This window comes from Salvelinus fontinalis, chromosome 2, assembly GCF_029448725.1.
Source record: "Salvelinus fontinalis isolate EN_2023a chromosome 2, ASM2944872v1, whole genome shotgun sequence".
Classification (NCBI taxonomy): Eukaryota; Metazoa; Chordata; class Actinopteri; order Salmoniformes; family Salmonidae; genus Salvelinus; species Salvelinus fontinalis.
Genome location: NC_074666.1, coordinates 33,970,011 through 33,995,648, shown reverse-complemented (window position 1 = coordinate 33,995,648; position 25,638 = coordinate 33,970,011). Strand labels below are relative to the sequence as shown.

General features: G+C 41.0%; 1 protein-coding gene across 2 annotated transcripts in view; it reads right to left on the bottom strand.

The window, feature by feature from the left end:
• Positions 1-25,638, bottom strand: part of LOC129817490 (nuclear receptor-interacting protein 1-like) — a 62,699-nt gene that overhangs the window by 14,845 nt on the left and 22,216 nt on the right. The window contains exon 1 of one of the 2 annotated variants that reach the window (XM_055872782.1): positions 11,119-20,503. The exons of the other annotated variant lie outside the window; for it this stretch is intronic. The gene's annotated coding sequence lies outside the window, so the exon portion shown is untranslated. Of the gene's footprint in view, positions 1-11,118; positions 20,504-25,638 lie in introns of those variants that run through there. 2 annotated transcript variants of the gene reach the window in all.

Genomic DNA, 25,638 nt, shown 5'->3' with positions numbered 1-25,638 from the left:
AAAAATGTGTGGTGTAACGTGGTGAGTTAAGACAATCAGAATCAGACATTGCCAAATGGGCACTTTCCTACATACGCATGCATTCTGGAGAGAGACACCATATCTTCACCACACCCCCTCTCCTTCTTCTTGATGCAACATTTTAAATTACACTCAAGACACATTATCTTCACACATATTTTAGATGCTTTTCACTGACAGCCGCACCTCAATCAGCTAGACCTATTACCACATGCACTACCCAAATTGTGGGCTTCCCAAACACACTTGTGATTTGAAACAATCCACAGCAAAACATTTTTAAAGAAGCTAATGATCCTCTGTGGCTAAGTCATGCTCCTTGGTGAAGTATTTTGAATGATTTTATTTAGACAGGAGTAATTATATAATTTTGGCCAAATATCAATATACTTTTGGACAATCCAGCATCCCGACAGTGCACTGTGCACGAGCAAACTTTCCTTTCCAATTCGCAAGAGACTGGAACCAAAGATCTGTATATAATGATGAGATGCTCATGTCTCCGCCCTAACAATAAGAGTATTTGTCCCAAAGGGACGAAGGCAGGCGACAAGCTTAGGTCTGCATATTATTCCCATAGAGGGGAGCTGTTTCGCTCAATCGGATGCTTTAACTGAGATTGATGCATCTTTCTTTTGGAGAGCGTCTCAGTCAAATAAATGATAAATATTTAAATATTTTATTTGGACGGGCAAGAAGGTACGGTACGGCGGGCCAGGCCCCCTAAGGCCCGCCCTGAACGCCGGCCCTGCTTGTGCTACAGCTTGAGCTAAACCACAAACACTTCAGTGCTATTATACTACAGTACTTCTGCTAGCTAGCTAGTAGCTACACATCCCTCCATACTGTCCTGATCAGGGTTAGGGCTCATTTCCGTTTTAATTCAGGAAGTGAATAGAAAATTACAGTTCAAGAATGTGAAAAATCCTCACTGAAATCAAATAGCACTTTTAAATTGTAGAATTGGGAATCTCAAATGAATCATCTGAATGTAAATTAAATCGATCTCAACTCCAGGGCTGTAGGCCATAACACCCTGCCCCCTCCACACTGACTGAAGGGTTTAACTGGCTAACAACCCCCACACGCACGCACGCACACACACACACGCGCACACACACACAGTACGTTCCAGTTACTAGTAACAAGTAAGCATTCATTAAAGCACTGCAGTGTGTGCAGGACAGTACAGGCCTTCAACTTGAGTTACTCAATGAGAGGGGGCAGCACTGAGCTAGCCTGCAACGCCACTTCCTGGAGTAGCTTAACCGACTTCATTTGGCTTTAATGCGCTATTAAGTCTTCACATAAGAATGAATTGTGTCACCTGATCAATTGGTTTTCCATTTATATATACAGTCATTGGCACCAACCCTCCATCATCGCTTTTACTTTTTAGTAATGGAAGCAGACTAGGCTATGTAGTGATACATACAGTAGAAAGACCGACAGCAGGAATAATTCAGTAGCAGTCTGTAGTGAATGCTACCCTAAGCAGGCTAGGCTAGCTAACACAAGTCTTCTCTGATTGTGAGGTGAACACAGACACACATAATTCTCCCCTACCATGTCATCCTTAGCTGTGAAGGCTGATACAGGTAAAGTGTAGTAATCAATGTGCTCTACTGGCAGGAGCGCTCTGCAGAATATTAATCAGGCCCTATACTGCCCTACCCTCCCTCATTCTCATCCCCCTTCACCTTCTTCTCTCTCCTTCCCTCCCTCTGTTCGTTCTCTCTTTCTCCTTCCTCGCTCACCTTTCTCATGACTTGACATCCCCCTGTGCCCCAGACCTGACCAAACGCTAAAGGAGAGCGTGCTGTCTTCTGCACAGATAACTGCTGCCACTAATCAGGCCTACGTGCACCGGGCCGTGGGATTAAAGAGCTCGCACAGCTTGACTCAGGCACTGAATAGCACAGCCACACATACACACACAAACAAAAATACAAACACACACTCATCCACTCACACAATGAGGTCAAAATAAAACCTGTAACAACCCAGAAGTGTCTCGCCCTACTAAAACGAGGTCAACATAAAAATCTGCAGCAGGAGAACAGTTATAAAATAACTCACAGCACAACACGATTAGAGCTAAATTTACACCTACAGTCAAAATGGAACCTTTGGCAAACCATGCCTCTTTTATCTCTCTCTCTCTCTCCATCTCTCTCTCGCTCTCTCTCTCTCTTTGAACATACTTCATGAACACTGCTTCATGGTGTTGTGTACATTTAAAATGAAGGGCACAAACTTGACAACCATGAATTGACAGAGATGGTTTATGAGGGGGGTCTCATTCTCTGGCTCTTTATCTGTCTCCACAGTATCAAACAGTTCCTCTAGTGTGTCTGTCTGTCTCTCTACGTGGAGGTAGGAGCAGTGCGTCCTCGGTCCCAGTGTGTGTGCACACAGAGACAGGCCAGCCGTGGAGCACAGATAGGAGAGAGAGGAGAACGCCACCCTATGCATCAGCAGGGATATTTCATTATGTACATAACGAGTGCCATTAATCGCTCTTAACAAGAGGACGCAACCTCACCTTGGTAGTCTAACACGCATAGCAGGGGGGTGGGGTGGAGGGGAAGGGGGTGGAAGGGAGTAGGGGTAGAAATGTAAATTCTTCACACTCAGGGATCTGCCATCGTCTGTGCTACTGCTGCTGCCCGACTGACCAATACCCCAGCCAGAGTGTGAATAAATAAATAAAAGAAGGGGAAAATGCCGCAGTGTTCGTGCCACAAGGCTTGTGCCCTTGACATACTGACATGGGGCCCCTGTCATGTGACACTCTGTCATCAGCCGCGCAGCCACCTGGCAGTCCCCACCTTCCCCTGTCCTCATCCTCCGGTGACCCGATGCAGTTCGCTCCACCCCCCACCCCACCCCTCTTCTCCTTTCCTAAACCTCCTCCCTCCCACGCAACAGCGCGGCAAGGTCGGGGGGGTCACCGTGTCCTCATCTGTAATCCGCTGCCATTCGTCAGCAGCCCCGGCCCAGGCTGGAGGAGAGAAGAGAGGCAGCCGCTCCAACAAGGGGAGAATGCCCAATTAGGCAGCTGTCACCCTCAAACATACGCACACAGACACACACACACACAGCCTAGCACAGCAGAGCGGGAGAGAGCAGGGGAGAGAGAGGGATCGAGGGAGGGAGGGAGGCAATGGAGGACAGACAGTGCCTTCAGAAAGTATTCACACCCCTTGACTTTTTCCAAATTATGTCGTGTTACAGCCTGAATTTCAAATGGATTAAATATAAATATTTCTGTCACTGGCCTATACACAATGTCAAAGTCGAATTATGTTTTTGAAATTTGTACAAATTAATTAAAAATGAAAAGCTGAAATTTCTATAGTCAATAAGTACTCAACCCCTTTGTTAAGGCAAGCCTAAATAAATTCAGTAGTAAAAATGTGCTTAACAAGTCACATAATAAGTTGCCTGAACTAAATCTGTGTGCAATAATAGTGTTTCAAATGTTTTTTGTTTTTTTAATGACTACCTTATTTCTGTACCCCACACATACAATTATATGTGTTTCCTTAATCAGTATTTATTTATCTGTATATGTTACGTTACGTATGTATGTATATATGTATGTGTATATATACAGTGTGTATGTATGTATGTGTATATGTATGTATGTACACTACCATTCAAAAGTTGGGGGTCACTTAAAAATGTCTTTGTTCTTGAAAGAAAAGCACATTTTTTGTCCATTAAAATAACTTCAAATTGATCAGAAATACAGTGTAGATATTGTCAATGTTGTAAATGACTATTGTAGCTGGAAACGGTTGATTTTTTATGGAATATCTACAAAGGCATACAGAGGCCCATTATCAGCAACCATCACAACCATCATTATCAGCAACCATCATCACATCACACTTGTGTTAGCTAATCCAAGTTTATCATTTAAAAGGCATGCTTGCCTAGAAGGCAAGCATCCTGGAGTCCCCTCATCACTGTTGACGTTGAGACTGGTGTTTTACATGGGTACTATTTAATGAAGCTGCCAGTTGAGGACTTGTGAGACGTCTGTTTCTCAAACTAGACATTCTAATGTACTTGTCCTCTTGCTCAGTTGTGCACCGGGGTCTCCCACTCCTCTTTCTATTCTGGTTAGAGCCAGTTTGCACTGTTCTGTGAAGGGAGTAGCACACAGCGTTGTACGAGATCTTCAGTTTCTTGGCAATTTCTCGCATGGAATAGCCTTCATTTCTCAGAACAAGAATAGACTGACGAGTTTCAGAAGAAAGTTATTTGTTTCTGTCCATTTTAAGTCTGTAATCGAACCCTCAAATGCTGATGCTCCAGATACTCAACTAGTCTAAAGAAGGCCAGTTTTATTGCTTCTTTAATCAGGACAAGAGTTTTTAGCTGTGCTAACATTATTACAAAAGGGTTTTCTAATGATCAATTAGCCTTTTAAAATGACAACTTGGATTAGCTAACACAACGTGCCATTGGAAAACAGGAGTGATGGTTGCTGATAATGGGCCTCCGTACACCTATGTAGATATTCCATTAAAAATAAGCCTTTTCCAGGTACAATAGTCATTTACAATATTAACAATATCTACACTGTATTTCTGATTAATTTTATGTTATTTTAATGGACAAAAAATGTGCTTTTCTTTCAAAAATAAGGACATTTCTAAGAGACCCCAAACTTGTGAATGGTAGTGTATGAATGTATGCATATGCATGTATATGTATGTATATTATTTTACTGCTCTAGGGATATAATTATTGTTTGGATAACCTTATTTACTATTATGTATTGATCTTTATCTTAAATTATTTCACTCTTTATGGGATGCACAATGCAGAGAACACCGGAAGAAGAATTATCATTAAATTACCACAGTGAATTATTATCATATTTGTTTAAAAACGTGGTTTAGAAAAATGAGATGTATTATGCAGGTTTATTGTTTTAGTTAGAACAATTATGATGAAAAGGGGGTGGATTACCGCCTCTTTTTTTACTTTTTCTTGTCACTCCTGTCGGCCACCCCCGTGGAGGTTTGTGCTCTTTGATTGGCTCAAAGTCAAGTTGTCGGCCACTGACGTGCAGGACAATTTTACAAGTAGAAATGGCAGGTTCATCGGTATCAGGGCGGTACGCAGCAGGTACGTCTTTTGTTCTAGCAATTGAAAGAACGGCTTCCTACTGTGCTAAGTACCTATCGGCCGTCAGTTTTCTCGGTGTGTCTGACCTCTAATGTGAGAAGGAGGAGGAATGGGTCAGGAAGGGTTTTGAAGTCACTATTTGCGTTACATTACGTTTAATATCAAACCACCACCTATGCCATTCTCTCTTACTAACACTGGACATTATCAGAGCTCACTGACAGCCTTTCCACTGGGGTGGAGTTTGACATTTCAAAGAGCCCCCCCCTCTCTTTCTCTCTCTCCCCGGGAGATTTGTCAATGACAATGTCTCCTCTCTATCAATAGCCTGCAGATGTGATGAAATGATAAAGGAGAGGTAGAAGGAGACTTGTCTAGAAAGAAAGAAAGAACAGCAAGTTTCCCAAGGCTTTCTCCCTTGGTTGAGGATAATCGTAAGTTGTTTTTCAAATACAAAAAAACTCAATTTAATGGTAGCTGTCCCACAATTTATCCACACTAAACCATCTGTCTAATCAGCCATGCTGGTGGAGAAGTTCTGAGGAAGCCCCACCAGACAGACAGAGAGACAGACAGACAGCGAGATAGAGGACTTTCCATTGTGTCTCGAAGTACACCAGATATCAAATGGCTGACAAACAGCCCCCAATTGGATAACTCATCATCTCCCAATACATCTGTTTTGAGTAATGGGAGAAGTAATCAGCAGAAATTATACAGTGAGTACTGCCTGCCAAACAGGAAGCAGCAAGATTTATGCCCTGGCCAATCACCATTGCTCCTTATTGATTGTTTTCTCTAAATTGTTTTCCGTTTAATCAACAACAAAAAAGATCTAAATCGAACAAGTGAGACTGACTGAGATGGGAGGGAGGTTGTTTGTGGTTCGGTTTCAGCATGCTTAGCTAGTTTGAAAAGTAGCAGCGTTTGTTAAGTTAACTAGTTAAACATCTTGTAACGGTCCTGACCTGTTTTATGTTGTTTTTGTATGTGTTTAGGTCAGGGCATGTGTTTTGGGTGGGCAGTCTATGTTATCTGTTTCTATGTTGGTTTTGGGTTGCCTGGTATGGCTTTTAATTAGAGGCAGGTGGTTTGCGTTTTCCTCTAATTAAGAGTCATATTTAGGTAGGGCGTTCTCACTGTTTGTTTGTGGGTGATTGTCTCCTGTGTCTGTGTCGATGTTACACCATACGGGAATGTTTCGGTTTGTTCGTGCGTTTATGTAGTCTGTTCCTGTGTCAGCGTGCTTCGTGTATTTGTAAGTCCGTTTGTTCAGGTCTGTCTACATCGTTTTGTTATTTTGTTAGTTATATCAAGTATAGTTCGTTTTCGTCTTTGTCTGTTTTGTTTATTTAATAAATCATCATGTATTCACAACCCGCTGCGCCTTGGCTCGATCACTACTCCACCTCTTCTTATGAAGAGAGAGAGGAACGCCGTTACACATCTATAAAACATCTATTGGGGACTATATACACCAAGTGTTACCAAAGATTTGTTTCCGTCTTCTTGTCTAAGTAGCCTTGTCCGAGCCAGAATGGCCCATAGGGCAGGAGCCTATCTACTGTTTCTGTAGAGTGAGGCAGCTTGATGTAAGCAGGGCCTTACAATCAATCCATCACCTTAATGCTGAGTAGAGTAGAGGCATCGGATCCCATTTTTCGAGTCTTTGGTATGACTCAACTAGCAATTAGGTCCGTGCACAGACCTTTCAAGGGGCAGGTGCCAAAAAACTAAAACGATCTATTTCATAATTCATATCTTGAAACTCGTGACTGTAGAGAAAAGCCCAGCATCCTGGAGTCGCTTCTTCACTGTTGATGTTGAGATTGGTGTTTTGCGAGTACTATTTAATGAAGCTACCAGTTGAGAACTTGTGAGTCATCTGTTTCTCAAACTAGACACTCTAATGCACTTGTCCTCTTGCTCAGTTGTGCACCGGGGCCTCCCACTCCTCTTTCTATTCTGGTTAGAGACAGTTTGCGCTGTTCTGTGAAGGGAGTAGTACACCTCGTTGTAAGAGATCTTCAGTTTCTTGGCAATTTCTCGCATGGAATAGCCTTCATTCCTCAAAACAAGAATAGACCGACGAGTTTCAGAAGAAAGTTATTTGTTTCTGGTCGTTTTGAGCATGTAATCAAACCCACAAATGCTGATGCTCCAGATACTCAGCTAGTCTAAAGAAGGCCAGTTTTATTGCTTCTTTAATCAGGACAACAGTTTTCAGCTGTGCTAACACAATTGCAAAATGGTTTTCTAATGATCAATTTGCCTTTTAAAACTTGGATTAGCTAACACAATGTGCCATTGGAACACAGGAGCAATGGTTGCTGATAATGGGCCTCTTTACGCCTATGTAGATATTCCATAGAAAATTTGCCGTTTCTAGCTACAATAGTAATTTACAACATTAACAATGTCTACACTGTATTTCTGATCAATTTGATGTTATTTGAAAGGACAAAAATGTGCTTTTCTTTCAAAAACAAGGACCTTTCTAAGTGGCCCCAAACTTTTGAATGGTAGTGTACGTACGACGTTGTGGGGACAACGTCGTAGATGCACTTATTGATGAAGCCGGTGACTTATGTGGTATACTCCCCAATGCCATCGGATGAATCCCGGAACATATTCCAGTCTGTGCTAGTAAAACAGTCCTGTAGCTTAGCATCCGTGTCATCAGACCACTTCAGTATTGAGCGAGTCACTGGTAGTTCAATGCTTGAGTTTTTGCTTGTAAGCAGGAATCAGGAGGATGGAATTACGGTCAGATTAGCCAAATGGAAGGCAAGGGAGAGCCTGTACGCGTCTCTATGTGTGGAGTATAGGTGGTCTAGAGTTTTTCCCCCCTCTGGTTGCACATATGACGCTCTGGTAGAAATGATGTAAAACGGATTTAAGTTTTCCTGCATTAAAGTCCACAGCCACTAGGAGCGCCGCTTCTGGGTGAGCATTCTCTTGTTTGCTTATGGCCTTATACAGCTTGTTGAGTGTGGTCTTAGTGCATGCATCAGTTTGTGGAAGTAAATAGACAAATACAACAAATACAGATGAAAACTCTCTTGGTAAATAGTGTGGTCTACAGCTTATCAAGAGGTACTCTACCTCAGGCGAATACAAAACCTTGAGACTTTAACCTTTAATATTAGAAATCGCGCACCAGCTTTAGTTGACAAATAGACACAGACCACCACCCCAGTCTTACCGGAGGTTAGTTCTGTTTTGCCGATGCTCGTAAAACACAGCCAACTATGTCCTCGTTCAGCCACGACTCGGTGAAACATAAGATATTACAGTTTTTAATGTCCCATTGGTTGGATAGTCTCGAACAGAGCTCATCCAGTTTATTCTCCAGTGAATGCACGTTCGCCAGTAGGACAGATGGTAAAGGCGGATTATCCATTCGCCTCTGATTCGTTAAATACATTTTTTAAATTCAGTCCGAGCTGAGTAATCGCTGTTCTGATGTACAGAAGCTCTTTTCGGTCATAGGGGAAGATGGCAGAAAAATGATGTACATTTTTTTTTTTACAAACAACACAAAAAAAAACACACAGAATAGCATAATTGTTTAGGAGCCCGTAAAACAGCAGCCATCCCCTCAAGCACCATTCTGTAGTTAGTCTGTGTAGGCAAGGTTCATTTACTCCGTTTTGGTATAATGCTTCTTAATAATGGAGCTGCTAAAAAGAGACAGCCTAGTCTTCAGTAAAACATCAGAAGGTTTCTTGAAGCAAGAATAGGCACCCTGTTGACTTTCTTTTGTTAGCAGCTAGTCTGTCCAGAGCAGAATGAATGGGTTATCCCTTCAGTATTCTAACTTCTACCAGCCAAAACAAGTCAACAGATGAGGATTTGGAGGCCACAACCATTGGATCTTTAAATAACTTTAAAGGCACAGCGCAGTCTAAAACTAGATTTTCCTGTGTTATATATATATTTCCACACTATAAGGTTGGAATAATACTGTGAAATTGTGAAAATTATGATAATGCACTTTTAGTGTAAGAGCTTAGTTTTGGCCTACCAGGTGGTAATTTATACTGAACAAAAATATAAACGCAACATGTAACAATTTCAAAAATGTTGCTGAGTTACAGCTCATATAATCAGTTAATTTAAATAAATAAATTAGGCCCTAATCTATGGATTTCACATGACTGGGCAGGGGCACAGCCATGGATGGGACTGGGAGGGCATAGACCAAACCACTTGGAGGCCAGGCCAACCAACTGCAGTGCCAGCTCCAGCCAATCAGAATGAGTTTCCCCCCCACAAAAGGGATTTATTACAGACAGAAATACTCCTCAGCTCCTTTTCTTGACAAAGGATAAAATGCTAATGAACAGGGATGTAAACAAATTTGTGCACAAAATTCTAGATAAATATATTTTTTGTGTGTATGGAACATTTATGGGATCTTTTATTTCAGCTCATGAAACATGGGACCAATACTTTACATGTTGCGTTTATGTTTTGTTCAGTGTAGTTAATAGACCAATAAGAAAGAGAGTTCCAAACCTCTCTGCCGATAACAACTAGTTTTCAGTTTTCCCCTCCCCATTCAGACCACTCCCAGACAGACCATTCCCAGATACTCTTTGCTAAGAAGCTATTTTTGTTTCTTTATGACCATTTTCCTTTAAAACAATCACAGTAAGGTGCTTACAGTAATTGTTACCTTAGAGAATGATAGAGGCCTCTAGTGGTCAAAAGGCAGTTTTAGCATGGCAGTGCCAATGAGGGCTTCCACCATTTTAATGTAGTCAACTGGGTGGGACTTCCAACTTCATTGGCTGATCTCTCCTGGTGACCCTATTAGATTCATGTCCAAATGGGTCATCAGGAGCGATCAGGCAATCGTGAAGATGAAAATGGACTACTTCAAAATGGAGATAGCTTCAATGCTGTCACAGACACCATAATGGCAAGGATACAATGATGAGTCCTCTTTTAGTGTTGCACAGTATACCAAAACATCAGTGCTTTGTTGATACTAGTACATAAAAAACGGTTTGGTACTGGAATTTGTGTTACTTTCAGTTCTACTGTCAAATGTGTCTCATGTCATATACGAATTGAGAGGATCGAGTCTGTCTAGTAATTTATCGGAATCTTTTCAAGTGGGCAGTAGCTAGCCAGGCTATGCTTGCACATGCAGCTGACACAGCGTGAGCCACCTTTGAGAAGCATGCAAGAGAGAGAAATGCAGACATAATGGCTTCTTCAAATGAAAACATACCTCCACACCCGCAGCTGCAGAAGCGAACTTTGGGACTACTTTAATTACATAAGAGATGACGAGGGACAGCCCACCAAAACAACTAAGCAAAAGGTTACAAAGCAGCACAGTGCAAGGGAAATTATTTGATATTGAGATAAAGATGGCTGCATCGAACCTTTAAGACATTTTCTGTACTATCCCTCCATCACCTGATTTATCACACTCAAATAGCTCTGTCTGTGTGTGTATTGCTGGCAACAACAACAGTTGGATAAGTAGTTATCCAAGCATCTCTGGGCGCTGAGGCGAGAGAGAATAAGACACTCATTACAGCCCTTAAAACGCCCTGTGCCCCTGTGATCAACAAGGTTCAAACCTGAGTCTCCTGCAGTGTATGCCAGAAGAGCGTAATAGGCCGCCATGCCAAAGCCTTGGCAGTGACCCATGGTGCCAATGCAACTGTTCAGGTCTCAGGCAAGGTTACTCATGATCACCAAAACAGCTCAGTCACACTCCCACTCCAACAAAACCCACTTTAGAACCAAATGTTGGGAAATTCAATGGTGGAGTGAGTTAAAGGTTGTTTCTCCTTGCTACTCAATAGAAAGGGAAGGGAGTTGGTGGTTGGGTGATGTTTTTATATGCCCCCCCCCCCCCCCCCCCCCCATTCTCCCTTGCTGTCACCCCTCCCCCTTCCTGTCTAATATCACAGGGCTGGCTCATATGACCTTGAGTGGCATCGTTGGCACGGCAAGAGAGAGAGAGCTGCCGCTGCCTCGCCTGCGGGCGTCCTTGAACTGGATCTGCAAGACAAAACAAACTTAAAAGACATCTCAGATCTCCTCTGTACCCCTCTCTCTTGTTCCCTCCATCTCTCCCTAGCTATTTTTTATTCAATCTGCGCTGCTCTTATCTGTCCCCACGGTGGGAAGAGATTTATCAAGACCTCCCGATCGGACCAAGATAGAGACAGAATATCAAAATGTCTGAACGGCCTGGTTGTGTGGATATATTTTTAAACCTCCCTCCAACTCCTCCTCCCCATTCTACTGGCTGGAGCACCAATGCCATTTCAGGAGAGGAGTGTTTTTGGAATACACCTGTGTGTGTGTGTGTATATATATATTTGTGTGTGTGTGTGTGTGTGTGTGTGTGTGTGTGTGTGTGTGTGTGTGTGTGTGTGTGTGTGTGTGTGTGTGTGTGTGTGTGTGTGAGAGTGTGTGTGCAGTAAGATAACTAGCTGGCTGGTTGACCCAGGACAGAGCAGGGGTCCACTTGAGGTGTTATTTACCCAGCTAACAATTATAGGGAGAGAGAAAAATTTTGTAATGTTACCCATAACATTCCCCTAATGTTTGAGTGTCTAGTTTTGTGTTAGTTAGGGGAACATTCTATCCACTGAGGGTTACTAGAATATTTCATCAACATCACACAAAACATACAGAAAACATGGTTGACATGTTCTCAGAATATAAGACATTAAGGTTCTAGACTTTTCATGAGAACATTGCAAGAACATTCCTATGTCCAGTTTTCTGAGGGTTCTGCTTGCCTGAGTTAGAATACCTCACGATAAACTGTAGACCACACTATTAACCAAAAGTTGTCATCTGTATTTTTCATCGCTGTCAAGTTACTAGGACCCATTACTAGGACCCATACTCAGAGCATGCTCTGACCAGCTGGCAAGTGTCTTCACTGCCCTTTTCAACCTCTCCCTGACCCAGTCTGTAATACCTACATGTTTCAAGCAGACCATCATTGTCCCTGTGCCCAAGAACGCCAAGGTAACCTGTCTAAATGACAGGTCTAAATCACCCCGTAGCACTCACATCTGTAGCCACAAAATTTTCCGAAAGGCTGGTCATGGCTCACATCAACACCATCATCCCAGATACCCTGGCGCCACTCCAAGTCGCATACCGCCACAACAGATCCACAGATGATCCACACTGCCCTTTACCCCCTGGACAAAATGAACACCTACATGATAATGCTGTTCATTGACTACACCTCAGCATTATACACTATAGTGGCCTCCAAGCTTATCACTAAGCTAAGGACCTTGGGATTAAACACCCAACACCCCCTTTGCATATGGATCCTGGACTTCCTGACGGGCCGCCCCCAGGTGGTGAAGGTAGCAACAACACATTTGCCACACTGACCCTCAACACGGGGGCCCCTCAGGGGTGTGTGCCTAGTCCCCTCCTGTACTCCTTGTTCACCCACAACTGCGTGGCAGCACACGACTCCAACACCATCATTAAGTTTACAGACGACACAACGGTGGTAGGCCTGACACTGCCGACGATTAGATGACCTAAAGGGAGGAGGTCAGAGACCTCGGCGTTGCAATCTACTGCAGAGATAGCCTGCAGAGTTCTGTCTTACTATCCAGGTCTGTGCCCAAACAATTTGAGCTTCGACTTTTCAAAATCCACCTTTCCTGTAACAAGTCTCTCACCATTGCCGCTTGCTATAGACCACCTTCTGCCCCTAGCTGTGCACTGGACACCATATGTGAATTGATTGCCCACCCATCTATCTTCAGAGCCCGTGCTGTTAGGTGACCTAAACTGGGACATGCTTAACACACCGGCCATCCTACAATCTAAGCTTGATGCCCTCAATCTCACACAAATTATCAATGAACCTACCAGGTGCAACCCCAAATCCGTAAACACTGGCACCCTCATAGATATCATCCTAACCAACCTGCCCTCCAAATACACCTCTGCTGTCTTCAACCAGGATCTCAGCAATCACTGCCTCATTGCCTGCGTCCGCAATGGGTCTGCGGTCAAACAACCACCACTCATCTCTGTCAAACGCTCCCTAAAACACTTTAGCGAGCAGGCCTTTCTAATCGACCTGACCCAGGTATCCTGGAAGGATATTGACCTCATTCCATCAGTAGAGGATGCCTGGTTATTCTTTAAAAGTCCTTTCCTCACAATCTTAAATAAGAATGCCCCATTCAAAAAATGTAGGACCAGGAACAGATACAGCCCTTGTTTCACTCCAGACCTGACTGCCCTTGACCAGTACAAAAACATCCTGTGGTGTACTACATTTACATCGAATAGCCCCCGCGATATGCAACTTTTCAGGGAAGTTAGGAACCAATATACACAGGCAGTTAGGAAAGCTAAGGCTAGCTTTTTCAAACAGAAATTTGCATAGCACAAACTCAAAAAAGTCCATGGAGAATAAGAGCACCTCCTCCCAGCTGCCCACTGCACTGAGGCTAGAAAACACTGTCACCACCGATAAATCTGCGATAATTGAGAATTTCAATAAGCATTTTTCTACGGCTGGCCATGCTTTCCACCTGGCTACCCCTACCCCGGTAAACAGCCCTGCACCCCCCACAGAAACTTGCCCAAGCCTCCCCCATTTCTCCTTCACCTAAATCCAGATAGCTGATGTTCTGAAAGAGCTGCAAAATATGGACCCCTACAAATCAGCCGGGCTAGACAATCTGGACCCTCTCTTTCTAAAATTATCAGCCGAAATTGTTGCAAACCCTATTACTAGCCTATTCAATCTCTCTTTCGTATCGCCTGCGATCCCCAAAGATCGGAAAGCTGCCGCGGTCATCCCCCTCGTCAAAGGGGGAGACACTCTAGACCCAAACTGCTAGAGACCTATATCTATCCTACCCTGCCTTTCTAAGGTCTTCGAAAGCCAAGTTAACAAACAGATCACCGACCATTTCAAATCCCACGTACCTTCTCCGCTATGCAATCTGGTATCCGAGCTGGCCATGGGTGCACCTCAGCCACGCTCAAGGTCCTAAACGATATCATAACCACCATTGATAAGAGACAATACTGTGCAGCTGTATTCATCGACCTGGCCAAGGCTTTTGACTCTGTCAATCACTACATTCTTATCGGCAGACTCAACAGCCTTGATTTCTCAGATGACTGCCTCGCCTGGTTCACCAACTACTTCAGTGTGTCAAATCGGAGGGCCTGTTGTCCGGACCTCTGGCAGTCTCTATGGGGGTGCCACAGGGTTCAACCCTCGGGCCAACTCTTTTCTCTGTATACATCAAGGATGTCGCTCTTGCTGCTGGTGATTCTCTGATCCACCTCTACGCTTATTTGGACACTGTGTTAACCAACCTCCAGACAAGCTTCAATGCCATACAACTCTCATTCTGTGCCCTCCAACTGCTCTTAAATGCAAGTAAAACTAAATGCATGCTCTTCAACCGATTGCTGCCCACACCTGCCCGCCCGTCCAGCATCACTACTCTGGACTAGAGGTCGACCGATTAATCGGAATCGCTGATTAATTAGGGCCAATTTTTTCATAACAATCGGTAATCTGTATTTTTTTCTACACCTTTATTCTAATTACATTTTTTCTTTTTTTTACCCCCTTTTCTCCCCAATTTCGTGGTATCCAATTGTTAGTAATTACGATCTTGTCTCATCGCTACAACTCCCGTACGGGCTCGGGAGAGATGAAGGTCGAAAGCCATGCGTCCTCCGAAACACAACCCAACCAAGCCGCATTGCTTCTTAACACAGCGCGCCTCCAACCTGGAAGCCTGCCGCACCAATGTGTCGGAGGAAACACCGTGCACCTGGCTCCCTTGGTTAGCGCGCACTGCACCCGGCCAGCCACAGGAGTCGCTGGTGCGCGATGAGACAAGGATATCCCTACCGGCCAAACCCTCCCTAACCCGGACGACGCGAGGCCAATTGTGCGTCGCCCCACGGACCTCCCGGTCGCGACAGAGCCTGGGCGCGAACCCAGAGTCTCTGGTGGTGCAGCTAGCGCTGCGATGCAGTGCCCTAGACCACTGCACCACCCGGGAGGCCTTCTACACCTTTATTTAACTAGGCAAGTCAGTTAAGAACAAATTCTTATTTTCAATGACGGCCTAGGAACGGTCGGTTAACTTCTTGAGGGCAGGGGGCAGCATTTTCACTTTCGGAAAAATAGCATGCCAAAATTCAACTGCTTGCTACTCATCCCCAGAATATAAGATATGCATATTATTAGTAGATTTGGATAGAAAACACTCTGAAGTTTCTAAACCTGTTTGAATCATGTCTGTGAGAATAACAGAACTTATGTAGCAGGCAAAACCCTGAGGACAAACCATTCAGAATTTGTATTTTTTTGATGTCACTGTCTTTTCAATGAGATTTCTTAGAGACACCAGATTTCTAATGGACTTGCGCGCAGTTCCTACCGCTTCCACTGGATGTCACCAGTCCTTGGAAATCGGTTGAGGTTATTCCTTTGTGTAGTGAAGAAGTAGGGCTATCGTAAATGAGGGTCACATGAAGTAAATTTTTTGAGAAGAGGCACGTTACGAAAAAAGTTGCATCAGTTTGTTTTCTTTTTGTATTGAACACGTATTTACATGTAACTTTTGATATATTTTGTAGTGACTTGGCGAAAGTTGGAAGCTGTGTTTTTCTGGATGAAAGGGTCCAAATAAATTGACATTTTGGATATATATCGAAGGAATTTATCGAACAAAAGGACCATTTGTTTATGGGACATATTAGAGTGCCAACAAAAGAATTTCGTCAAAGGTAAGGCTTGATTTATATTTTATTTCTGCGTTTTGTGTCGTGCTTGCAGTGTTGAATTATGCTACTCTCTTTGTTTACTGTTGTGCTATCATCAGATAATAGCATCTTATGCTTTCGCCGAAAAGCCTTTTTGAAACCTGACATGTTGGCTGGATTCAAAACGAGTGTAGCTTTAATTTGGTATCTTACATGTGTGATTTAACCTGTTTGGGCTGCAGGGGCAGTATTGAGTAGCCGGATAAAAGGTGCCCATTTCAAACGGCCTCGTACTCAATTCTTGCTCGTACAATATGCATATTATTATTACTATTGGATAGAAAACACTCTCTAGTTTCTAAAACCATTTGAATTATATCTGTGAGTAAAACAGAACTCATTTTGCAGCAAACTTCCTGACAGGAAGTGGAAAATCTGAAATCGATGCTCTGTTCTAGGGCCTGCCTATAAATGTCCTTGAAATTTATTAGAATACATACACTTCATACGTCTTCCACTAGATGTCGACAGGCAGTGAGAGAAGAAATTGAGTGTATAACTTGATCTGGGGTCGAATAAAAGCTCTCGGCATGACGTGTCACCAGTTTCCTGTTTTCTGGAGAGCGCGTGAAGGGACCTGGTTTTGCCTTCTAATAAGCTGTCGTTATAGACGACTAATATCTCCGGCTTTGATTTTATTTGACACATGTGACAATATCATCGTAAAGTATGTTTTTTCAATATAGTTTTATTAGATTATTGAAATTTTTTCGGGACGTTACCCGTGTTGCGTTGTGTGCCTTTGTTCAGGAAGGAGAGCTTCGCGCCACTTTGCTAGCTTTCCGTGCTAATTGACTGGAGAAGAGGACATTCTAAATCCAAACAACGATTGTTCCCGACAAAGGACCCCTTGTACAACATTCTGATGAAAGATCATCAAAAGTAGGACCCATTTTATGATGCTATTTCATATATCTGTCGAACATCTGAAATAGTTGTTTGCGCCCAGATTTTGGGTACTCTCTCGCTATACCTAAGCTGGATGTCGTAATGAAGTTATTTTTAGAGTTCTAACACGGCGATTGCATTAAGAACTAGTGTATCTATCATTTCCTATACATGTATTTTTTAGTAACGTTTATGTATAGTTATTTGGTCAGAATAGTTGAGTGCCATAAAAATATCCGCACATTCTGGGAAAAAGATGCTACGTTAGCACAATGTATAACCACTGATTTCAGATCTAAATATGCACATTTTCGAACAAAACATAAGTGTATGTATAACCTGATGTTATATGACTGTCATCTGATGAAGCTTATCAAGGTTAGTCAAAAATTAGATATCTTTTGCTGGTTTATTCGCTATCGCTAACGTGCCTATTGCTATCGCTAACGTGCCTTGATGAATGAATGCGGTAGTGTGGTAGGCTATTGTAGTAAGCTAATATAATGCTATATTTTGTTTTCGCTGTAAAACACTTAAAACATCGGAAATATTGGCTGGATTCACAAGTCTTTAATTTGCTATAAACCATTGATTTTTCAGAAATGTTTTATGATGAGTATTTAGGTATTTGACGTTGGTGGCTGTAATTACTCTGGCTGCTTCGGTCCTATTTGTGACGGTAGCTGTGATGGTAGCTGCAATGTAAAACTGATTTATACCTCAAATATGCACATTTTTCGAACAAAACATAGATTTATTGTATAACATGTTATAAGACTGTCATCTGATGAAGTTGTTTCTTGGTTAGTTTGGTTGGTTCTTGGTTAGTTAGGTTGGCTTTGTGCATGCTACCTGTGCTATGAAAAATGTCTGTCCTTTTTTGTATTTGGTGGTGAGCTAACTATGTGGTGTTTTCGCTGTAAAACATTTTTAAAATCGGACATGTTGGCTGGATTCACAAGATGTTTATCTTTCATATGCTGTATTGGACTTGTTAATGTGTGAAAGTTAAATATTTCAAAAAAATATATTTTGAATTTCGCGCCCTGCACTTGAAGTGGCTGTTGTCATATTGTGCCCGGCTTCGGGCTTGCAGCCCAAAGAAGTTAATGAAAGTTTGATTTTTATATCATGTTATTTGAATATGGCGCGCTTTTGCGTCCCACCTGCCACAGAGAGGTTAACTGCCTAGTTCAGGGGCAGAACGACAGATTTTTACCTTGTCAGCTCGGGGATTTGTTTTTGTAACCGTCCAGTTACTAGTCCAACGCTCTAACCACCTGCCTTACATTGCACTCCACGAGGAGCCTTCGTGGCAGGCTGACTACCTGTTACGCGAAGGCAGCAAGAAGCCAAGGTAAGTTGCTAGCTAGCATTAAACTTATCTTTGTCACGTCCTGACCATAGAGAGCCATTGTTTCTCTATGGTATAGTAGGTCAGGGCGTGGCTGGGGTGTTCTTGTCTATTATTTCTATGTGGTGTTCTAGTTTATTATTTCTATGTGGCGTTCTAGTTTTCATATTTCTATGTTGGTGTGCTTGATATGGTTCCCAATTAGAGGCAGCTGGTAATAGTTGTCTCTAATTGGGGATTATATTTAGGTAGCCTTTTTTCCACCTGTGTTTTGTGGGATATTGAATTGTGTATTTTGAGTAAGTGTATGTAGCACCTCTGTAGTCGCGGTTCGTTGTTAATTTATTGCTTATTGTTTTTGTTAAGTTTCACGATTAATAAATTATGTGGAACTGTAATCCCGCTGCGCCTTGGTCCGTTTCTACAAACGATCGTGACAATCTTATAAAAAACAATCTTAACATAAACACTAGTTAACTACACATGGTTGATGATATTACTAGTTTATCTAGCGTGTCCTGCGTTGCATATAATCGATGCGGTGCCTGTTAATTTCTCATCGAATCACAGCCTACTTCGCCAAACGAGTGATGATTTAACAAGCACATTCGCGAAAAAAGCACTGTCGTTGCACCAATGTGTACCTAACCATAAACATCAATGCCTTTCTTTAAAATCAATACACAAGTATATATATTTTTAAACCTGCATATTTGGTTAATATTGCCTAACATGAATTTCTTATAACTAGGGAAAATGGTGTCACTTCTCTTGCGTTCCGTGCAAGCAGTCAGGGTATATGCAGCAGTTTGGCCCGCCAGGCTCGTTGCGAACTGTGTGAAGTCCATTTATTCCAAACAAAGACTGTAATTAATTTGCCAGAATTGTACATAATTATGACACAACATTGAAGGTTGTACAATGTAACAGCAATATTTAGACTTAGGGATGCCATCCGCTAGATAAAATACGTAACGGTTCCGTATTTCACTGAAAGAATAAACGTTTTGTTTTCAAAATGATAGTTTCCAGATTCGACCATATTAATGACCAAAGGCTCATATTTCTGTGTGTTATTATGTTATAATTAAGTCTATGATTTGATATTTGATAGAGCAGTCTAACTGAGCGGTGGTAGGAAGGAGCAGGCTCATAAGCATTCATTCAAACAGGACTTTCGTGCGTTAGCCAGCAGCTCTTCACTGTGCTTAAAGCATTGAGCTGTTTATGACTTCAAGCCTATCAACTCCCGAGATTAAGCTGGTGTAACCGATGTGAAATGGCTAGCTAGTTAGGGGGGTGCGCGCTAATGGCGTTTCAAACGTCACTCGCTCTGAGACTTGGAGTAGTTGTTCCCCTTGCTCTGCAAGGGCCGCGGCTTTTGTGGGGCGATGGGTAACGATGCTTCGAGGCTGGCTGTTGTCGATGTGTTCCTGGTTGGAGCCCAGGTAGGGGCGAGGAGATTGATGGAAGCTATACTGTTACACTGGCAATACCAAAATGCCTATAAGAACATCCAATAGTCAAAGGTATATGAAATACAAATGGTATAGAGAGAAATAGTCCTATAATTCCTATAATAACCTCAACCTAAAACTTCGTACCTGGGAATATTGAAGACTCATGTTAAAAGGAACCACCAGCTTTCATATGTTCTCATGTTCTGAGCAAGGAACTTAAACGTTAGCTTTTTTACAAGGCACATATTGTACTTTTACTTTCTCCTCCAACACTTTGTTTTTGGATAATTTAAACCAAATTGAACACGTTTCATAATTTATTTGAGGGTAAATTGATTTGATTGATGAATTATATTAAGTTAAAATAAAAGTGTTCATTCAGTATTGTTGTAATTGTCATTATTACAAATAAATAAAAAATTAGGCCGATTATTCGGGATCGGCTTTTTTTGGGTCCTCCAATAATCGGTATCGGTATCGGCGTTGAAAAATCATAATCGGTTGACCTCTACTCTGGATGGTTCTGACTTAGAATATGTGGACAACTACAAATACCTAGGTGTCTGGTTAGACAGTAAACTCTCCTTCCAGACTCACATTAGGCATCTCCAATCCAAAATTAAATCTAGAATCGGCTTCCTATTTCGCAACAAAGCATCCTTCACTCATGCTGCCAAACATACCCTTGTAAAACTGACTATCCTACCGATCCTTGACTTCGGTGATGTCATTTACAAAATAGCCTCCAACACTCTACTCAGCAAATTGGATGCAGTCTATCACAGTGCTATCCGTTTTGTCACCAAAGCCCCATATACTACCCACCACTGCAACCTGTATGCTCTTTTTTTTTTTTTTTTTTTTTTTTTTTGGGTAAATATATATATCCATACACGTATGCATACATATACACATATATACATACACATACCTATATAGACATACATACTTTTTTAAAGAATATGCCTTTATTATTATTCCCCGCGACCCTACCACCAATCCCCCAATTGGAGTAAACTTATAAACACTTCTGCTTTTACCTTCAATTTCTACATCTTATACCTATCTTACAGACACAGTCCACTTTACAATAGTTCTCTCTTATTTGTTCTTAGTCCTTCCTCTATTTCTGTTGTCCATCCAATTTTATTTCCACTTGTAACTGTGCTATTTCACAAAAGCTCCGCACCTATACACATTTCACAGATCCCGTATGCCCTATATTGTTTATCTTGTTATTAGTCCCACCCTTCAGCTCCACCCAACCCCTCCCATCTATCTTCCAACATCATCCATTTCGGATTTCTATTTGCCATACATTTCTCAACTGTGCTGTGATGCTTCACAAAAGACCTGAACCTTCCTATTCTCATAGCTTCTACAGATTGTAAATTAAAAATAAACATCTTTGCCAAAATAATTATTATATTATTGATTGATTGACTATGGCTTTTCAAATCCCCCAGTATTGCTATCTGTAGCGTTAGTTTTAGGCAAATGTTGCAATTCTTCAGCCATTCCTGGACCTGTGACCAAAAACGAGCTACATATGGACAATACCAAAATAAATGATCTAATGACTCTGCCTCCTCACAACAGAATCTGCAGAGCTGGGAAGATTGTATACCCCATATATATAACATTCTATTAGTTGCAAGAATTTTGTACAGTAATTTATATTGAAAAATTCGAAGTTTTGAATCCGGCGTTGTTTTGCGTATCAATTCATAAACCATGTGCCATGGAATGGGTACATCGAAAATCTCTTCCCAACTATTTTGCAATTTGTATGGCACAGCTGTTAGTTTTTTGGTCCTTAAATGAAATTGGTATATGTTTTTATTTATCACACTTTTCTTTAACCATTTTTGTTCTTTAATACAGGGCCGACATACAAGTTCCTTACTTTTTTCCCCTTCTACTTGCCTCTTCCATTTTTGTGGTAATGCTGCAATTAATTGGTTGTAATTTTGGGTAGAGCAGACTTTTCCATATGTCTGTGTTAGCTGCATGTGTGACATAACTCCACCAGTCCTATTTATGATATCATTCACAAAAATTATACCTTTTTTAAACATTTCTTCGATAAATACAGTTTTTTTATCAATTATTATATTTGAATTTAACCACAATATTTGTTGTACTATTTGTTCCGTCCTTTCAGGTGGATTAAACTGAAATTGCAACCAACTTTCTAAGGCTTGTTTAAAGAATAAGGATATTTTGGAGATCATTTCCTTTTCAAACAACCGAAAATGAGCAGGTGTAATCTGAATAAAGGGAAAAAGGCCCTTCTTGAACATAGGATGAGACATTCGTACCAGTTTACTAGAGAACCAGTTTGGATTTAAGTATAACTTTTGTATGACCGATGCCTTTAGTGAGAGGTCTAATGCTTTAATATTTAATAATTTCTGCCCTCCGAATTCATATTCGTTATATAAATAGGCCCTTTTAATTTTATCTGGCTTGCCGTTCCAAATAAAATTGAATATTTTTTGTTCATATAATTTAAAAAACAGGTCACTAGGTGTAGGCAAAACCATAAGCAAATAGGTAAACTGTGATATGACTAAAGAGTTAATTAGGGTGATTTTTCCACAAATAGACAGGTATTTTCCTTTCCATGGTAGCAAGATCTTATCTATTTTTGCTAACTTTCTATAAAAATTTATTGGAGTGAGATCATTTCTTTCTTTTGGGATTTTTATACCGAGTATGTCCACATCTCCGTCAGACCATTTAATTGGTAAACTACATGGCAATATAAAATGTGTATTTTTTAGTGATCCAATACGTAATATGGTACATTTATCATAATTTGGTTTTAATCCAGAGAGGATAGCAAAGGTATCTAGATCCTCTATGAGGCCCTGGAGAGACTCTAGTTGTGGTTTTAAAAGAAAACATGAATCATCAGCGTACAATGACACCTTAGTTTTTAAGCCATGGATTTCTAATCCTTTAATATTAATGTTTGATCTAATTTTAACAGCTAACATTTCGATGGCAATAATAAATAGATATGCCGATAGTGGACAACCTTGTTTTACTCCTCTAGATAGTTTAAAACTTTCTGAGATGTAGCCATTATTTACTATTTTACACCTAGGGTTACTATACATAATTTTAACCCATTTTATAAGAGATTCCCCAAAATTGAAATATTCTAGGCATTTATATATAAACTCCAGTCGTACTTTATCAAAAGCCTTTTCAAAATCAGCTATGAAAACCAGGCCTGGTGTCCCCGATATCTCATAGTGTTCTATTGTTTCCAGTACTTGCCTTATATTATCTCCAATGTATCGTCCATGTAAAAAACCTGTCTGATTAGGATGAATAATATCTGACAAAACTTTTTTTATTCTATGCGCCAAGCATTTTGCTAGGATTTTTGCATCACAACACTGAAGTGTAAGAGGTCTCCAATTTTTTAATTGGACTGGATCTTTATATATACCACTTGGGTCCTGTTTCAGTAATAACGATATCAGACCTTCTTGTTGTGTGTCTGATAATCTACCATTTATATAGGAGTGGTTAAAACAAGTTAATAATGGTCCTTTGAGTATATCAAAAAACGTTTTGTATACTTCCACTGGTATGCCATCCAGTCCTGGAGTTTTCCCATCTTTAAAGGCCCCAATTGCAACAAGCAGTTCCTCCTCTGTAATTTGGCCTTCACATGAGTCTTTCTGTTCAGATGTTAATTTTACATTATTAATAGGAAAAAAATCCATACAATTAGTTTCAGTTAGTGGAGATGGAGGAGCCTGAAACGAAAACATATTCTTAAAGTACTTTACTTCCTCTTTCAAAATATCATTTGGTGAATCATGCGTGACTCCATCATTTGTCACAAGTTTTAATACATTTTTTTTGGTAGCATTTCTATATTGAAGATTGAAAAAGAATTTGGTGCATTTTTCCCCATATTCCATCCAGTTCGCTTTATTTTTATAATATATTACACTGGATCTTTCTTGAATAAGTTCCTCCATTTCTTTTTGTTTTTCCTCTAAATTATTCTGTGCCTCTATGGTACCGTTTTTATTGCTATCTAACTGTACTGTTAGTCCTTCAATTTCCTTTGTTAATATGGAATCTTTTGATCTAAATTGCTTTTGTTTTATAGATGAGTACTGAATTGCATGGCCTCTAAAGGCACACTTAAAAGTGTCCCATACAATAAGGGGATCTGCTGTACCTATGTTATGTCTGAAAAAGTCAGTTATAAAATCTTCTGTCCTAGTTCTAAACAATTTATCATCTAGTAGACTTTGATTAAATTTCCAATATCCTCGCCCACGTGGAAATTCTGTAAGAGAAATATATATGCCAATTATGTGATGATCCGACCGCATTCTATCCCCTATCAACACTTTTTTAACTTTTGGTGCCAGAGAGAATGGAATAAGAAAGTAGTCAAGACGACTAGCTTGATTCAGCCTCCGCCATGTATATCTCACTAAATCAGGGTATTTAAGTCTCCATATATCCACTAATTCCAATATATCCATGACATTCATGATTTCCTTAAGTGCCTGAGGGTGATAATTTGTAGTGTGATTTCCTTTCCGGTCTATAGAGCTATTTAAGACCGTATTAAAATCTCCCATTATAATAATAGAGTCTAGTGTTGCTTGTAGAGTTGATAAGTTCTTATATATATTTTCAAAGAAGCTTGGATCATCATTATTCGGACCGTATAGGTTAACAAGCCATATTTGTTTATTGTCCAATAACATATTTAAAATAATCCATCTACCTTGAGGATCTGTTTGGACAATTTGCACATTTGGATCAAAATTATTGTTAATTAAGATCATCACCCCTTTTGAATTTCTTTGCCCATGGGAGAAATATATTTTGCCCACCCAGTTCTTTTTCCACAAAACTTCATCTAAAACTGTTGAATGGGTTTCCTGTAAACAATAAATATTATAATCCTTCTCTTTTAGCCAGGTAAATACTGATCGTCTTTTCTTATTATCTGCTAAGCCATTACAATTGTAACTGGCTATACTTATTTCACCACTTACCATGAGACACACCTTTCATTCTTTTAATCAGAATATATTTTTGTAAACGTACTATTAAAAAGTAACATAATGATTGAGTGTCTATATAGTTGTACCATGATATTTGCATTTCTACTAAGTAAACCTCCAATTGGTCCCTACTATTCCACCCGCTAAAAGGCCCCATCTCGAGATGGCTTGTCATCCCAATGCCCGGCAGACCACCCTCGACCCCCTGTATCCCATAGCCCTGAACCGACTGGGATCCATTCTTTGAAAAGAGCATACAGTTCCATTTACCGAATTGAAGTAAATCAATTGCCATATGCATTTCCATTGCCGTCACCTCGATTTGTATTATATATAGCTGTGGATCATCCTGTACCTTACATCTTTTACTTCTTCTTTCGCAACAGTTGTGGGATACACACATACACACTCAGCCCTTACCCCCACACAACCATAAGCTCACTTTCTCAATAGTTGCACCATCCCAGAGCCCAACTCAAGATGGGTCATGATTTCCAAATGCCATTGCAGTTGCAGCTGCATGAGAAGGCCTGCAAGACCGCGCAAAAAAATAAGCAAAAATTGAAATTTATTTACCATTGTCATATCCTAGATAATGGCCGTCAAATGTACACCCTATTCCTAACCTGTATGCTCTTGTTGGCTGGCCCTCGCTTCAGATTCGTCGCCAAACCCACTGGCTCCAGGTCATCTATAAGTCTTTGCTAGGTAAACCCCGCCTTATCTCAGCTCACTGGTCACCATAGCAGCACCCACCCGTAGCACGCTGTGATAGCCCTGAATTTTTCTGAACCGTCTCAGTGCTTCTCCTTCCAATAGGGCGCTTCCCCTTTTATTCCCAATTAAATAGCCAGCATCAGCTGCGCAAAGGTGAGGTTGTGATTGAGACATG